The following is an 18,356-nucleotide window of genomic DNA, read 5'->3' as shown; positions in this document are numbered from 1 at the left end:
CACTGGACTTCAAGCAACATGGATTCTGTGCCTCTCCACTCTTCTTTCAGACTCTGGGACCTTGATTTCCAAATGAAATGTAAAATTTACTTTCATCTGAAAAGAGGACTTTGGACCACTGAGCAACAGTCCAGTTCTTTTTCTCCACAGCCCAGGTAAGATGCTTCTGACGTTGTCTCTGGTTCAGAAGTGGCTTGGTAGCCCTTTTCCTGAAGACGTCTGAGCGTGGTGACTCTTGATGCACTGACTCCAGCTTCAGTTCTCTCCTTGTGAAGCTCTCACAAGTGTTTGAAATGGCTTTGCTCGACTGTATTCTCAAGCTTGCGGTCATCCCTGTTGCTTGTGCACCTTTTCCTACCCAAATTCTTCTTTCCAGTCAACTTTGCATTTAATATGCTTTGATACAGCACTCTGTAAACAGCCACACCTTTCAGTAATGACCTTCTGTGACTTACCCTCTTTGTGGAGGGTGTCAATGTTCATCTTCTGGATCATTGCCAAGTCAGCAGTCTTCCCCATTATTGTGGTTTCAAAGAACAAGAGATACCCATAATTTATACTGTAGGGATGGTCATTTATTCAAACTCAAATGTAAATATTCTAATATTTTGAGATACTGATTTTTGACTTTCATGAGCTGTAAGCTCTAATCATCAAAATTAAAAGAAATAAACATTTGAAATATATCAGTCTGTGTGTAATGAATGAATATAATATACAAGTTTCACTTTTTGAATGGAATTAGTGAAATAAATCAACTTTTTGATGATATTCTAATTATATGACCAGCACCTGTATATTGTATTCTGCATTCATTATAATGCCTTAAGAATACCCTTATAATTTATTATAAATACAGGCTTCATAGGAAGTGTTACCAAATATTTTTTTTTACTTTTTGATAATCTGTTGAGATACAGTTTCCACCACAGTTTCTATTGAGGATCAGGAGATCACAAAGATGCTGACGCTTATGAAATGGTCCTGTATCACAGAAAATTCACCAAGTGCTTCCTAAACACAGTAAGAAAATGCAGTCTATATAAGTTTTGAACAACTAAATTGAATCCTTGATTTAAAATGACCATAATGTAAAAATGATAACAAATTTCTGGTGTACAGTAATGAATGTGTGTAACATTAAATAAATGCAGGTGTGTTCAGTGTATCTCATCTGGGTGCCACTGGTCCTCTTCCATCCAGCATTGTGATTGGATACATGGACATAGACTGCAGTTAAACATCCAGGTGAGACAATATGACACTCGCAATTACGGTTCAGTATTTAGTACTATTGCAGTATGTTTGTAAGATGTGGAAAAAATAAGAACTTGAGTTGGAAATGTTCTCATGTTCATGGAAATGTTCTTAATAGTTAAATGAATGTCACAATGCAAAATATCCCAAGGGTCCTACAAATATATTCTATGCAACATAAAATATTCTTCTCAATATTTATTCTTTTGATTTTGTTGTGAAATATGACCCTGATATGTTTTAATGAGATTTACCCTACAACTATAGTTTTTTCTGCAGTATTTTCTTTACAGACCCCTTGTGATAAAAAGGTTTCAGCATTGTTTACATGTCTATCTGGTGTTTTAAAATGCTTAGAGACAAACCATGAAAATCACATTATTTTACTGTTTGATAACATAGTCAAGCCAAATGCTAATGATACCAATTACCATCACATGTCCTACAACCCGAATTCTGGAAATGTTGGGACATTTTTTAAATTTGAATAAAATGAAAACTAAAAGACTTTCAAATCACATGAGACAAGATTTTATTCACAATAGAACATAGAGAACATAAATGTTTAAACAGAGAAATTTTACACTTTTATCCACTAAATGAGCTCATTTCACAATTTGATGCCTGCTACAGGTCTCAAAAAAGTTGGCACAGGGGCAAAAAAGTTCTGAAAAAGCAAGAAATTTTGAAAAGATTCAGCTGGGAGAACATCTAGCAACTAATTAAGTTAACTGACAACAGGTCTGTAACATGATTAGCTATAAAAGGGATGTCTTAGAGAGGCAGTCTCCAATCTGTGATTGAGTGCGTAAAAAAATTGTGGAATACTTTAAAAACAACGTTCCTCAACGCCAAATTGCAAAGGTTTTGCAAATCTCATCATCTACAGTGCATAACATCATCAAAAGATTCAGAGAAACTGGAGAAGTCTCTGTGCGTAAGGGACAAGGCCGAAGACCTTTGTTGGATGTCTGTGGTCTTCGCCCTCAGACGACACTGTCTCACTCAATGGCATGATTCTGTCATTGACATTACTAAATGGGCCCAAGAATACTTCCAGAAACCACTGTCAGTAAACACAATCCGCCGTGCCATCTGCAGATGCCAACTAAAGCTCTATCATGCAAAAAGGAAGCCATGTGAGAACATGGTCCAGAAGCACCCTCGTGTCCTGTGGGCCAAGGCTCATTTTAAATGGACTGTTTCAAAGTGGAAAAGTGTTCTATGGTCAGACGAATCCAAATTTGACATTCTTGTTGGAAATCATGGACGCTGTGTCCTCCGGGCTAAAGAGGAGGGAGACCTTCCAGCGTGTTATCAGCGTTCAGTTCAAAAGCCAGCATCTCTGATGGTATGGGGGTGCATAAGTCCATATGGTATGGGCAGCTTGCATGTTTTGGAAGGCACTATGAATGCTGAAAGGTATATACAGGTTTTAGAGCAACATATGCTTCCCTCCAGATGACGTCTATTTCAGGGAAGGCCTTGTGTATTTCAGAAGGACAATGCAAAACCACATACTGCAGCTATTACAACAGCATGGCTTCGTAGTAGAAGAGTCCGGGTGCTGAATTGGCCTACCTGCAGTCCAGATCTTTCACCTATAGAAAACATTTGGCGCATCATTAAACGAAAAATACGTCAAAGATGACCACAAACTCTTCAGCAGATGGAAACCTATATCAGGCAAGAATGGGACCAAATTCCAACAAAAAAACTCTAGAAACTCATAACCTCGATGCCCAGACGTCTTCAAACTGATTTGGAAAGAAGAGGAGATGCTACACCATGGTAAACATGCCCGTCCCAACTATTTTGAGACCTGTAGTAGGCATCAAATTTGAAATAAGCTCATTTTGTGCATAAAATTGTAAAATTTCTCAGTTTAAACATTTGTTGGATTCTCTATGTTCTATTGTGAATAAAATATTGGCTCATGTGATCTGAATTTATTTTAGCTGTCATTTTTTTAAATTTAAAAAACGTCCCAACATCTCCAGAATTTGGGTTGTACATTGTGGAGCAATACATAAAATGCATTACCATTCTCATACAACAACTTGCAGATGACCCTGTATAATGTGCTCTTTGGAATCAATTTCTGGTTTAATTGTATATGGCTGAATTAATCCAATATTACCACTTGCAATTGTGTAGCGTTTACTAGAGGGTGGAGTCATTATATTCAAGCCATTTTAGGGCATGAAGAAATTATTTTCATGGAATGAAACATTTAAATATGTCACTCAAAGATTAGTTTTAAAGGTATACAATCAGTGACTGTAGGGGGACTTTAATATTATTATTCTTTAATCTTATTTTATGTAAGATTGTTATGCTATAATGGCCTGTTTTCACATATAAAGATCACCAGAATAATATTACTCTTATCTCATCTTTCATCTTTCTGACTGGTCAGAAATCTCCTGTCAGATACTGTGGCGCTGTTCTCTAGAGAGCAGGTGGTGCTCTGCACCTACTTATTAATTATACAGTGTATAAACACAGTGAAATCAAAACTTTCTACAGAGGTCAAACCTACTGTTTAGTACTGTGATACAGTTCTTTTTGACTGAAAGGTGATTGTAATATCTTTTTTACTGTTATCCTACATAATTCTGTTTTTCTCTTATTAATATGAAATATGTTATCAGTATGCTGTACACATTTTACACAGAAAGAGTCTGGTCTGTACCTAAATACATCAACATTAACATTAACAAACACACACACATTCAGTACAACATACAGCAAGTCTTCACAGCACATACAGTATTCAAAGCACATACTTGCTGAATTATTAATCAGTCAGTCTAAATTTCACCATGGCCATAATTTCAAGTTCTATTGATATTATTTATATAGCTTTATTAAACTATATTAAGCTATTAATCATTTAATCATTTTTCAAATATTAAAATGTTACTGGCATGAATGGGTAATAAACTACTATATCAGTTGAAATTACCCCTAATATGGAGGCTAGAGCTCAAGGGCCATTTTAGCTGCAAGGAATAAAATTCTGTTACATGCAGGTTTGGAATAACTTGAGGGTGAGTAAATGCTGACAGTATTTTCATTTTTGGGTGAACTATCCCTTTTAAGTGGCTCTAAAAGCACTTGAACTTATAGTTGCATTTATTGTACATATCAGAATGTGATATCTATCACATATAACGCCTTGTATACTTGAAGAGCCCTAATTTTCATCAAAGAATGCTTACCACATTTTTTTTTTTTTTGCTGTGTGATACGGTATTTCGTGCATATGCACATTGGTTAATGCAGCAGCCACATTACCAGTATTCTTAGTGGTTGCTGTGATAGAGTTGTAGTATTTTATAGTAGTGCCAGTATTTTGATACATTTTCATTCTGTACATACAGAAACTTGCAAACATCATGCAGCTGAGAAACTACATCTAAAAGTTGCTGTTTGCCACTATTTCAGTGCCATAAAAATAAATAAAAATCAATCTACATTTCAGAGAATGATAAAAGAACTCGTGAGTTTTGAGTTTTCCGATACTCAATAGTCTAACTAACTATGGCACATCATTTCTCTGTTTCTGCTAACCGAGTTGCAAATTACCTTTGAAAAGAAAGACCTCAATCTTAAGTGCTTCAAAGACCTCAATCTTGAGTATTCTGGCTGAAAATAGTGCACTGAAGATAGAGCCCTCAAATTCACAGAAATACACACTCACAATTACAGCTCATGTTTTGAGAAAATTATTTATTTTATACAGGCCGGGTGACAGGTTTTGTTATATTTGTGTCAGAATAATAAACAATTAACAAAGTTCCTTCCTGAAAATTTCTTTCCCCTTGATGTCATCAGTTGATTTCTTTAAAAAATTTTTTTACTGTAATTAAAAAATTCGGTATATGTCTACAAATAAACCAGTATAGTTTTTATCTTTAGCTTAAGTGGCATTTTGGATAGTTTGACTTTTTAATAGACATTTTAAAAATTACAGTTTCTAGGTTTTAGACCCCCGCCCTCATCTCACCACGCAGCGTTCACTTTCATTCTCTTCATGCGCATCTGAGCAAGGTTGATCGCTGTGACAAGATCTCGTCAAATACATTGCTGGCCTATCCAACTGCTTATGCAGATATGTAATAAGATGAAAAGATACTTACTTGGAATACTTGTACTTATGAAATACTGCATTTGCGATGATGCACACAACTTTGATGGAGAAATTAAGGACTTTGTAGTTGGTAACAGTAAGTTGTTTGTTCTTACTGAGCATCGACTACATCAGATGAGACACGATCTGAATTAAGAGAAGAGGAAAGACATCACTGATGCCCCTCACCATAACAGAGTCAACAACCTGGTGCCTTTTGATGCCAATGGCACCCTGATAACGTGTGGGACTTTTAAATATGGATATTGTGAAGTTCTTGATATAAATGACATTACAAACAGTATACATTATGAAAGTAATATATTGGTAGGACCGCGAAAGAATGACAAATCTGTTGCCTTCATAGCCGGTAGGTACCTTTTTGTTGGGAAAATGGATGACGATGCTAAACCTCAAGCTTCTCTGTTTTATGTTGTTACCTTGTGGAGCACCTCAAAATCTCAACCAGGTGGGATTTTCTCAAGAATAGCGGAAGGGACAGATGCCACCATTCAGAGCACAGTGAGAGATGTGGAGTTTGTTGACGGATTCCAGAGAGTTTCACCCTCAGAATCCTATTTATTTCTCAACGCAAAGACTGACTCCGAGAGGAAAGTGCTCGTCCTGTGGATGAACAGCTCTAAAGAAAAAAAGAGAGAAATCATCAGATCCCTACAGGCTGCAACGATACGATGCTGCAGTGATAAAGTTCGTCCAGTGCTCGTCGCCTCCACCGTTATTCCCTCAGTGAACGGTGTTATTTGGGCAGGTGTGTTCAGTGCGCAGAATCAGCAGGATCCGGAGAACAGCGCGCTGGCTCTGTACAACATCAGTAATGTTCAAGGCCGAGTGAAGGGCTTCTGCACTATTGGTGAAAAGCCTTGTGGATCTGAGGTTGGAAATTGCATTCATATGCTCAATACGTTTTCACCCTTGAGCCAAGGATAACATTGGATGGTAAAACGTAATTGTAGCTAATCACTAAAGTCATATAAAGTTTAGCTTTGTTTGTGTTTCAGAGTGATACTGAACTTCAGCCGCTCTCTGTGGTGTTTAAGTACAGCTCAATGTCAGCAGCAGCAGCAATGAGGAGTGAATCCTGGATTGTGTTGTTCATAGGAACCAGTGATGGACAACTCATAAAGGTCTGCATCATATCTTATTTTACATCTTTAAATACTATCCTTTTAAAAACTACCAAGGCTGTGGTTATTGCAGCAACAGTCCCTTACATGCTGTTGTGTGCCTTCACCAGCCTGTGGATGTGTGCACAATAGTGTAAAAATTGTCATATCATACTGCAAACATAACAAGTAGTTTCTTTGTAAAATTAAACAGTTAAGTAACAACGATGCAAACTTAAAAAATGAGGCAAATCCAAATTCTGCAACAAAGCAGCTGTGGAAAGACAATAGTGTCATTATTCAGCTCCAGTTTTGGTTCAGTTCAGTTCAGTTCAATAACTGTGTGAAGTTCAGTTCACTGATAAGCAGCTCTACCAGCTCTACTGAAAACAGTGTCATTATTCAGCTTGAATCAGTTCAATGTTGATTCAGTTCAGTTCAGTAACAGTGATGCTTTCAGCGATGCTGAAAAATTCATCAGTTATGGAAAAAACTGATTCAGCTATTAAGCAGCTCTAATGAAGACAGTAGTGCCATTAATTAGCACAGTTCAGTTCGAGTTTTGTTCTCATCCCATATTGTCGGTGTCATCAAATAGCTGACTACTATGTGTCTTTCAGACCCCAACTATAAGCAACTCTATCAGCTGAAATGGAGAGAAAAAAAAAAAACTTAGGTGAAACCAGGCTCAGACAGGGGGACCAGTTTTCCTCTGGCCTAAATGACCAAACATGGTGTGATACTGATAGAGATACGTCACAAGGATTGTGGACAATTATCTGAAACAATATCCTCAGGCAGGCCAAGGTTTCAGAACACATGGTTAAACATGATTTCAGCAGTTCAGCATTAAAGGAGGTAATGCCGAGTTCACACTGCATAAGTCATCGGATCACGGTTGTTTTCACACTGCACGACTATCTGGGGTAGCATTCAGTTGCTGCTGTGTTCACATTGCACGATGGATCGGTGACAGGAGGTTTCACACTGCATGGCTTTAAAATAGGAAGAGTCGCCGACAACTCTGTCTAGTCTGCAAACTACGTTTCATAACTTCTCCCTGAACTTCCCACTGCCCTTTATCTTGCTCTCTCATTGGTTGTAGGTTATCGCCGATGTATTTTTCAGTCATAACTCATTTCACACAGCAGGATTTTGAATTGCCGACAGGTCCAGATATTTAGCATGCCGAATATTTCACAGGCATTGGCGTTCTCTCAGATCGCATCTTTGATAATTCACACTGCGTTATTGTCACTCGCGTGAACGAGCACCAATTTGCCTCCGATTTTGGCCATTTGTCAGCAATTTTGCAAAACCTATCGGTGCTAAAATCGTGCAGTGTGAACTCGGCATAAGTGAATCTTTGAGAGACCATGGACGGCCCTGGCCGTTCGGACGAGTCACCGGGAGAATGAAGGCAAGAGAAAGCATTTGCTTTTATGTTTCTTGGTCCAGGACGATAGGAGATCTTGAAATCAAGCCGAGTGAAGAAACGAACCCAACAAGCTTGGCATAGGTTTAGTCTCTTGGCTTCCTGAAGATACTCAAGATTCATGTGAGAACAATAAAGACCAATGCCTCCATTCATCTAAAGCAAGCTTAATAGCCAGCAGTTCTCAATTGCCAATGTCATAGTTTCTTTTTGCTGGGATGAGTTTCTAAGGCACATTAGTTAAAAAGGCACATGGATGAAGTACAGCCAAAGTCCCTTGCTGCTAGGAAATCACTGCTCCTAATCTGGTAGTAGAGGTGTGGACTTCCACAAAGAAGGGTTTGTCAGGGTCGGGATAAACAAGGAGCGGTGCTTGGGCGAAAGCTTCCCATTTAATCCCACCGGTCACAATAGTGACCGTAAAAAGGTTTTCATTTATAAAGCTCTAAAAACCTTACTGACTGACTGACTTTAGTGCACTTCCTGCAAATATGGAAAAAATAAAGGGTCTCAATTAAATACAGTATGTGCAGTTTCACACGATTAGTGCAAATTGTCACATGACCAGAGCGGTTTATTTCCTGTTTGCACCTTGAGAAGATGATAACTGCATCAAAGCTCCAAAATGAAAGGCTAGTAAAGTATGTCAACATAAAGATATGACAAAGATTTTTGGTACACATTATCTTTAAGGTGTCTAGTATTAATACTATATGAATTCACATATATTGAGTTTTGTTGAGTGTGGTCATAGAATGAGTAAACATGTTGATGGTCACAATAGTGACCGGTGGGATAACAGTGAACTTAGGTATACAATATAAATCCAATTGCAGTGGTTAGTGAAAATTGCAATAAAATGTTGCAATGAAAAAATATTGCACCAAATTAAAATGTTACAAAAGATTTACAATATTCATGTTGTAATGCTGATAGCACTAATATAAAAATGTGATGTTATATTTTACAAAAAAATTTTGAAATGCGTTGTTTTTTTTATCTCAGTGTTCCTATCAATGTTGCATAAGGTTTTTTTTATGCATAATAGTAACCCTAGAATGTGATCAAACAGTTTAAAATAGCTGGGCTAAGATATATAACAATTTTTATGACTGTAGAAATATGTTAATTCAGTACACACATTATCCCTCCGGTCACAATTGGGACTGACCATAAAACAATTTTTCACACACTTTTCCAAAACAAATTTAAAAAAATAACTAATCGATTATTTCAAGGGGTTACTAATGACACATCATTTGGATATTTTCATGACTGGGAAAAAAATTGGGATTAAAGGGATTAATGGCCTGGGCAGAGGTGGAGTTCCAGGACAGAGACTTGGGTCTATTCTAATGGAGGTTGGTGAGTGGACTGGTTATGGCACAGAAGTTCTTGATGAAATGACTGTAAAAGTTGGCGAATTCAGCTGTAAGCGCCATTTTACTTACGTCTCTCACACACACACTCTCTGACGCGCGCACACACACACACGCTTAAGTAAGGCCACAGGTGTTCTTATCAGGACTCAGTCAACCAATCAGAACACAGCAGAATTTTCTACAGCCGCTCCCAAATATGTTAACATATTTGCATACAAGAAAATTCATACTACTGTACTATCACCATCATCGGTCAATTCAGGAAGCAGAATTAGACGGCTGACTGGAAGAATTAAATGCTTCCCTTCACTGAAACTTTCAGAAACTCTTATTCTTCCATCAGAACTTAACAAAGTCTTGCTGACGGTCCCTACAGACCAGCATCCACGAGGAATCTGGGGGTCCACAATCATGACCTTGGTAGAAGGCACAATAGGATTACCATCAAGTTTCCACTTTTGACGAATCTTAAGATTCGGAAGATAATCCTTAATGAAACTGGCTCAGAATCTATCTGCATGAACTTGACTATGTCTCACTTTCTACGGGTAAGTAGCTCTGAATCTGCATAAATCACTTGTGGGAGAGATGAATCTCGCTGCCCCATCGGTAGGATATTTGGGATAATGGGATCAAGGTCTTTAATATATTCGAAGACACATAGCCGAGAGGTTTTGAGTTTAACAAATCCTCAATTTCAACAAGTTCAATTTCAAACTTGCTCTGAAACGACTTGGGGGAGTATGGTGAATTGAAGGAGAATTTAATTTGTCGGAGGGCAAGCATCTCCTGAAGAGAGGGACTAAGTTGAGAAAATGCTTTCCGGAGTTCTCTTCTTCCTCCCTTGAAATTAGTCCCTTGATCAGATAATATTTCATAGGGCCGACCTCTACGAGCTACAAATCTTCGAAAGGCCAGAAGGAAACTGTCTGTATCTATAACAGAAAGTAGTTCCAAATTAATATACAGTGGGTACGGAAAGTATTCAGACCCCCTTCACGTTTTTCAATTTTGTTATGTTGCAGCCTGATACTACAATTATTTGAATTCATTCCCCCCCGCCCCCCCCTCATTAATCTACATTCCGTACCTCATAAAGTGAAAAAAGAATTTTAGAAATGTCTGTAAATTTATTAAAAAGAAAAAACTGAAATATCACATTTACATAAGTATTCAGACCCTTTGCCACAAAGCTTGAAATTTAGCTCAGGTACCTCCCATTTCTCTTGATCACTGCTGAGATGTTTCTACACCTTGATTGGAGTCCACCTGTGGTAAAATAAATTGATTGGACATGATTTGGAAAGGCACACACCTCTCTATAAAAGAACTCACAGCTGACAATGCATATCAGAGCGAAAACCAAGCCATGAGGTCAAAGGAACTGCCTGCAGAGCTCAGAGACAGGATTGTATTGAGGCACAGATCTGGAAAAAATTTCTACTGCATTGAAGGTTCCCAATAACACAGTGGCTTCCATAATTCTCAAATGGAAGAAGTTTAGCAAAACCAGGACTCTTCCAAGAGCTGATTGCCCAGCCAAACTGATCAATTGATATAGAAGGGCCTTGTCTAGACTGGTGACCAAGAAGCTGATGGTCACTCTAATTGAGCTGCATGATCATATATGCAGATGGGAGAAACCTACAGAAGGACAAACATCACTGCAACACTCCACCGATCTGGGCTTTATAGCGGTGTGGCCAGACTCAATCCTCTCCTCAGTGAAGACATTTGAAAACACACTTGAAATTTGCAAAACAGCACCTAAAGTACCCTCAGGTTCTGAGAAACAAGATTCTCTGGTCTGATCAACCTCAATTCCAAGCATCATGTTTGAAGGAAACCAGCTCTGCTCATCAACTGCAGAGCAGCATCCAAAAAGTAAAGTGTGCTGGTAGCAGCCTCATGTTGTGGGGGAGTTTTTCAGAGGAAGGGACTGAGGGACTCGTCAGAGTAGAAGAAAAGCTCAGTGCACCAAAATATAGAGATAGCCTTAATGAAAACCCAGTCCATATTCAGAACCTGGGCCGAAGGTTCAACTTCCAACATGACAACAACCCTAAACACAACACATCCAAGGCAACACAGGAATGGCTTAGGGACAACTCTGTGAATGTCCTAGAGTGGCCCAGCCAGAGCCCTGACTTGAACCCTATTGAACATCTCTGGAGAGACCTGATAATGGCTGTCCACTGATGGTCCCCATCCAACCTGACCGAGCTTGAGAGGATTTGCAAAGAAGAATGGCAGAAAATCCCCCAATACAGGTGTGCTATGCTTGTTGTGTCATACCCAAAAAGACTCGAGGCTGTAATTGATGACAAAGGTACTTCAACTAAGTACTTCGTAATTGAATACTTATGTAAATGTGATATTTCAGTTTTTTCATTTTGTCATTATGAGGTACGGAGTGTAGATTACTGAGGGAAAAAAAAAAGAATTTAAACAATTGTAGTAGTAGGCTGCAACAACAAAATTTAAAAAAGTGAAGGGGGTCTGAATACTTTCCGTACCCACTGTATAATGTTGTCTGGCATTTAAATATAATGCCCCACCTTTTCTCATGTCGGTGACCTACTTTGATGCTTAAAGGCCCAAAACAATCTATACCCGTCAACCAAAAGGGAGGCTTATACAATCGAAGTCTGGAAACTGGTAGATCAGCCATTCTGGGGACTGAAGGCATACCTTTCCACTTTCTACACTCAGGACATGACCTCTGAATTTTCTTTATTAACGGTCGCTCTCTCAGAACCCAGTATTTCCGACGAAGCTGGGCAAACACTCTTTGTGGTCCTGGATGACACAAAATTGAATCAAAGTCAGCAACCAAAAGTTTGGTAACATGACTTAGGGTCTAAGACAATTGGATAAATAGCTTCAGAATCCAAATCCTCACTTTGACGGAGTTGTCCACCCACTCTGATCTGCTCTGTCACTGGATCATACTCAGGTGCCAAGTGCACTAAACAGCTGGGTTGGGAAACTTTATGACCATCTTTAAGCAGTTTATATTCCTCAGGGAAATCCTCCATCTGGGCTTGACACAGGAGATGCAATTCTGCTTTTGTCATCTCCAGAAGCCAAAAAGAGGGTTTCAACTGTCGCTGCAATCAACTCTGACCAAGTATTAAATTGAAGCAAATCAGTATTTGAAAAATTTGCTGGTGCCTGATTAAGTCCACAGAACAAAGGTTTTCTGAGCTCTGTATCAGCCTCATCGGGACTTAAAGCTGGAAATTTTGGCCATTGCTGAGAGTTCAAGTATAAAAAGGTAGGTCCTTGAAACCAAGAACTTGTAGCAGACAATTCAGAAAGCCTCTTGCCTCGAGTGATGGCATCTGCTGGATTGCTTACAGTGTCAACATATCTCCATTGATCCAGTCTAGTATGTTCAAGAACCTCTGTAATGCGATTTGCCACAAAGATCTTGTAACGGCAGGATTCAGACTGGATCCAGGTCAACACAGTTGTAGAATCAGACCATAGGGTCACTGTTTCAATAGCCAAGGTAAGTTCCTGGTGCAACAAGTTTGCTAGCTGAGCCCCAGTCAGAGCGGCACACAATTCTAAACGAGTAATAGAAATGGTCTTCTTTGGTGCTACCCTTGAGCGAGCCATGACAAGAGAGACAGAAATCCCACCAGCTCCATTAATCATACGCATAGAAGCAACTGAGCCATACACCTTTTCAGATGCATCGTCGAATATGTGAAGCTCTCTGCTGACTGGATCTTCCCAGTTCTTTCTTGGACCATACCATCGAGGTACTTGGATTTTAACCAGATCTGGTAACTCTCCTTCCCCTGCAATCCAGGCTGCCTTGATTTCCTCTGGGATATCTGGATCATCCCATTCTCTAGTAGGCTTCGTCCATAACTGTTGCAGAAGAACTTTAGCATGTGTCGTGAATGGAATGATGAAACCCAGTGGATCATACTGACGAACGAGTATTCAATTTAGAACAGCATACCTCACTGGACGATGCTTATAGCTCAAGGTATCCTGCAAGCAGTGCCAACTTAATCCAAGTGTACTCTTTCATGGATCTGTGCAGTCAAGACTCAACCATAGATCCGTGTCTACTGAACGTACATCAGCTGGTAGATGGTCTACCACAGAAATTTGATTACTGGCCCATTGCCGAATCTCAAACCTACCTTCAGCTGACAAAGAACGCAGGTTCATACGCATCTCTTTTGCTTCTTGATTAGTTGGAAGCTTTGCAAGCAATTATCCACATAAAAGGAATGCAGAACAGAGGATTGGACATCTTGAAATTCAGCAAGAAGGTTTTGAACACATTTCTGGAGAGCATATATAGCGCAACAAGAGCTATAAGTAGCACCAAATGGCAAAACCTGCCATTCATAAACATCAGCAGAGTCATTTCTTCTCATATTTCGCCATAAGAAATGTAACAGCGATGAATCAGAAGGCAAGAGGTGGATTTAATGGAATATAGACAGACCGGAGATCTCCACTGATAGTAACCGGATGTTCTCTAAACCGTAGTAAGACTCCAATCAAGGAAGGGCCCAGCACTGGTCCAGGTAACAAATGCATTCAAACTCTCACCTTGATACTGATAGGAACAATTGAATGCCACACAATGCTTGCCATTATGTTCCACAAGATGGTGGGGAATGTACCAAGCTTCATCACAGAGTTAAATTTCATTGGACTTCAGTTTCTTCACATATCCAGCTTCAATGAGCTTCTGAATCTCTTGCTCATAAATAACTGCACAATCTGGATCCTTAGCCAGCTGTCTCTCCAGTCGACACAAAGTTGGCATTACTGCCTCGGGGGATACTTTAAGAACAGGTGCATTCTTAGCTCGAAGTAGAGGAGTCACATAACTCTTGATTCCATTAATTTCTTCACACTTTGTTTCCTGTTTCATGCACTCGAGAGCTTCCTTATCTTGTTTAGAACGCAGGGAATGATACGGAGTCTGAGAGAAAGGAAGTACTGTACGTCAACTTGCCATAGCTTCTCCACGTCCGTATGCAACTGATCCGTGGAGAGGGAAGCTTGGAAGAAACACTGTGTGGTCGAATTAGTCTTCTGACCCAAAGAAGTCGGTCCCTGCAATGTCCACCCCAGGCGAGTATGCAAAGCAGCTGGACTTTCAGGAGGACCGAAACATACTCGCTCTTTGGAACAAAGAAGGTGAGGATGGTCATCTCCCACTAATAACAGAGGTTTAACCTTCTGAAACTCCACCAGAGGGATGCCTCTTAGTTGTTGATAACATCGCTGGAGGATCTGCACTGGGTATGTCTGTTCAGGTAGATCAAACATTTGAGCAGTAAAGGCTCCTCGTATTTGGTATTTACTCTGCTTATGGACAGCTGGCGAAATTGAAAAGGAAACAGCAGCACCTTCAATTTTGCTGCAGAGGACAAGAGCATGGTTCTTTCTGAACCGTCATCTAATATGGCATACGTCTCCAGAGTCTTTCCTTGGTGGCTCAGAACTACCTTCACAAGTTTCAGAAGAACAGAGTTAAGACCACTTGGTCTACTCTGTAGCAAATTAGCTTAAAAGGAAATTGTATATAAATAATTACAATTAATTATGATTAATTACAATTATGTATATCGGCTGACAGTAATAACTGTAGCAGAATTAAATTGCTATCAACTGATCTGTTCGTCCAGCGACCATTCAGTGTAAGTTCATATCAACTCTAAGAAAGGATATTTTCGTGGCCACAGAAAACACTTTCCTAAGTATTAATGCATTAAAGCATGTAATAAGGATCGAAAATCGTAAAGGGACATTAATTTGCAAGGCAGAACCAGAAACTCATGTAATTTGTGCACACAACTTTTATTAACTAAACGCTAACACACATAACTAATCTAGACAAACAAACAAACATACACACTCACGCGAATATACAAAAGGGGAGCTAAAGTGGATGAATGAAGCCATTAGAGAAAACAGAACGCAGTTATGGAAAGAGTCAGTTAACCACCTGAGTAAAACCATCAGTGCCGTTTATAACGGGGTCTATAGCTTATACTAAACCTCTGTTTAGTTTAGTTAGATGTACCATACTTGCACTTCCACGGCTGTTGGCGTGTGTCTGGAATACAGTCTCGGATGATAAGTCTTGATGGTTTCAAGGTTTTGGACTCACGATCACATTCTTCCGGGTTGAAGAGTGATGAATTCCAAAGAGGTTATTCTGGTTCTGAGGTCCGCGGAGCTTTGGTTGAATGGAAAGTCAAGGCCGCAAGGCCGCAAAACTTAAAGTTTCCGAAGAGTTCTAGCTCACATCCTTCTAGGATCTAACAGAACCGCAAAACTGAGATATGTAGGAGCCCACCGGGAAAGCCGGTACCGGCTCAGGCTCTCCACACGGGCAGCAGTCCAGAGATTTGGCAGTAGAGCTTTTGCAGAAGAGCGCGGGCGGAACTGTGCGTGAGCCCTTTAAGGTCTGCGAAGAGTCACACCTCTCAGGATGGGCTTGACCAATGAGAAAGGCTGAATTTCCAAGCGGGAGTTTGGAAATACTGGGGGGGTTTATGACCCTTTGTCTTAGAGCATGGTAATTTGCAAAGGGGTTGGATTGGAAGTTGTTATACAAACTATTAAAGATTCCTAGGACATTAATATGTTGCATAGGTATCGACATGTAATATTCACTCTCAATTAGATCATCCGAAGACGAATTGATAGAGACCAAACATGTTACAGTTAGAGTGATATTAACTAGTGATCTATTATAAGCATGCATAAAACAGTATACAATACACAAAAACATATACAAGAACAGTAATAATATACACAATGACCTAATGATATGTGTGCTCATTCAAAGAAAGGTTTTTCTATGAATTAATTAGAGAAGAGTCCATTTTATGGCATAATGTCTTTTTCCTAAAGGGGATATGAAGTGAGTGTTGCTCGGCCATTTGCATTCCTTTGAGCAATAAAACTAGTGTTATCTGATGGGTTGCCATGGGACCAGGGGCCTGAAGTCCTTGACAGTCCTACTGGCACCGGGTATGTGTATTGGGTGAGGGGTCTGTGACCATTTGTTAATCTAATAACTAATTGATTTGTTAAGTCAAATGCAAAATTGTGTGTCTAATTGGTCCAAATGCTACAACTCAAATAAAATATACCAGAATCAGGTTTGTTTACATTCACTTCATGCAATATTCCTTGTGTGACGATTTTGACATACTGGACATTTTCTTTGCAGGTCACAGTTGATTGATCTATGGGCCCAACCACATCTCCAACAACGATTGTCAACAATCCACTTCCTTTTGGCTACTGTATCAAAGCTCTGGAATTCAGGACAATGACTAAGATGATGATCAGTACGGCTACAGTATGCACAAGATGGTTTAAGTCCCTCATTCCTTTCCTGTGATCTGGTAATTTCACTGTTAGTAATTTCAGTTTTCTTTCTCTGAGTGGGTACATTAACTTCTGGACTCACCCCATGAAGGAAAGCAGCTGTTTGAAATTGGGACTTGGTGGGCCTCCCTTCTCTTGTCTGGGACTTCACACCTTTAGATTGTTCAAACACTTGTATAGCTAAATTCTGAAATTCTGATTCCTCTTCCAACCAAACAGAGAAATTAACCAAGTCATAGGGCTCATCTGGTCAGGTAGTTTTGGCATATCTTGCAAAACTGGCAACCTGCTGTCCTGGAAGCTTACTGAGCAATTGATGGACATGTGATGCACAGAATAACTCTTTGGCTCTTTCTTGATCCCAGGACTGAAGCATGCCAACAAGAGCTTGAACTCGTACAGTAATTTGACCAAACCCAACAGGATCTCCTGAACTTACAGCTGGCAAATTCTTAATAGCAGCATTCTCCCGAAGCAGCAATGGATGGGGTTGACCATAACTTTTCTGGAGAGCCTTCAAAGCAGTAGTGTAAGGCTGGGAACGATGGGCATAAGCCAAGGCTAAATGTCAGGCTGCATCAAACTTCAAATGATCCAGAAGAATATGATACTTCTAGTGCTCAGTTTCCTTTAGGGGCATCAGATTCTTCAAAGCCATGTTCAAAATGACAAACTCATGGGGGTCATCACTCTTGAAATATGGAAATGAAAGTCTTTCAATAAGGGCTGACCTTGAGGGCTGTAAGGCAGGCATCATTGTTTGAGGCACAGTCGCTGCTGTCGGAATGGACATATGCTGATCAGGTACCATCTGTTGTATTCCAGTTGGAGAAAGTGCAGATGTTTGATTCATATCTCTTTGCTACTCTTGAGGTGCTGAAGCAGTGATATCTCTGGAGGTCAAAGGATTCGAGATGGACATGATGGAAGGATTCCCTTGCTGCTCCAGAACTGTTCTAGTTTGATGTTGCAAGGAAATTTGATGAGGATTACCAAGATATGCATAGGGAAATCCAGCTGATAGATCTCTTGGAGGCAATGTTGCAGCTCTTAACGGATCACAGTTAAGTGGAGCATGTTGGCCATGAGATGTATATAATACTGGATAAGGAAAATCAGGCAGGTATGGATGCCTTAAGGCCAACTTGGAGGCATCCATGGAAGACCAGGCATATAAAATGCATTTCCCTGCATTTGATCAGATGGAAAAAGGCTTTGATCCCTTCCTACTTGTTGATCACTGGAATAAAAACCTGGATTCATTTGATGATGACTGACTGAAGATAGCCATGGTGGACCATTACGTTGCTTAGTCAAGCCCACACCCATTACATTAGGATCCACACCAGAAAGGAAGGTCTAATAGGGGTACATGGATTAGAAGGCTGCGAATGTTGTGTCTCTAATAGCCCTGTAGTAGTAGGTGTGGAAGAAATAGGCATTGAAGAGACAGGCGGCACATCCTGATATGGAGGCAAAGTAATTTGTTCACTAAACTTTGGTGGCGTAGAAAACACATTTCCCTGCTTATTTTGATGTCGTATACATTCACTTAACTCATCCACAATAGAATCTATGGGGTTTTCCTCATTTTGTTGGTTCAGTTGAGTTGAAACAGAGGACTCTTCGTTAGAACT

At 39.7% G+C, this 18,356-nt stretch overlaps 1 pseudogene; it reads left to right on the top strand.

Annotated features, from left to right (window-relative positions):
- The first annotated feature begins 5,386 nt into the window (after positions 1 to 5,386).
- The window catches only part of LOC131538524 (plexin-C1-like), a 34,763-nt pseudogene continuing 21,793 nt past the window's right edge, over positions 5,387 to 18,356 (top strand).

Source organism: Onychostoma macrolepis, chromosome 04, assembly GCF_012432095.1.
Source record: "Onychostoma macrolepis isolate SWU-2019 chromosome 04, ASM1243209v1, whole genome shotgun sequence".
Lineage (NCBI taxonomy): Eukaryota > Metazoa > Chordata > Actinopteri > Cypriniformes > Cyprinidae > Onychostoma > Onychostoma macrolepis.
This window is presented reverse-complemented; position numbering and strand designations above follow the sequence as displayed.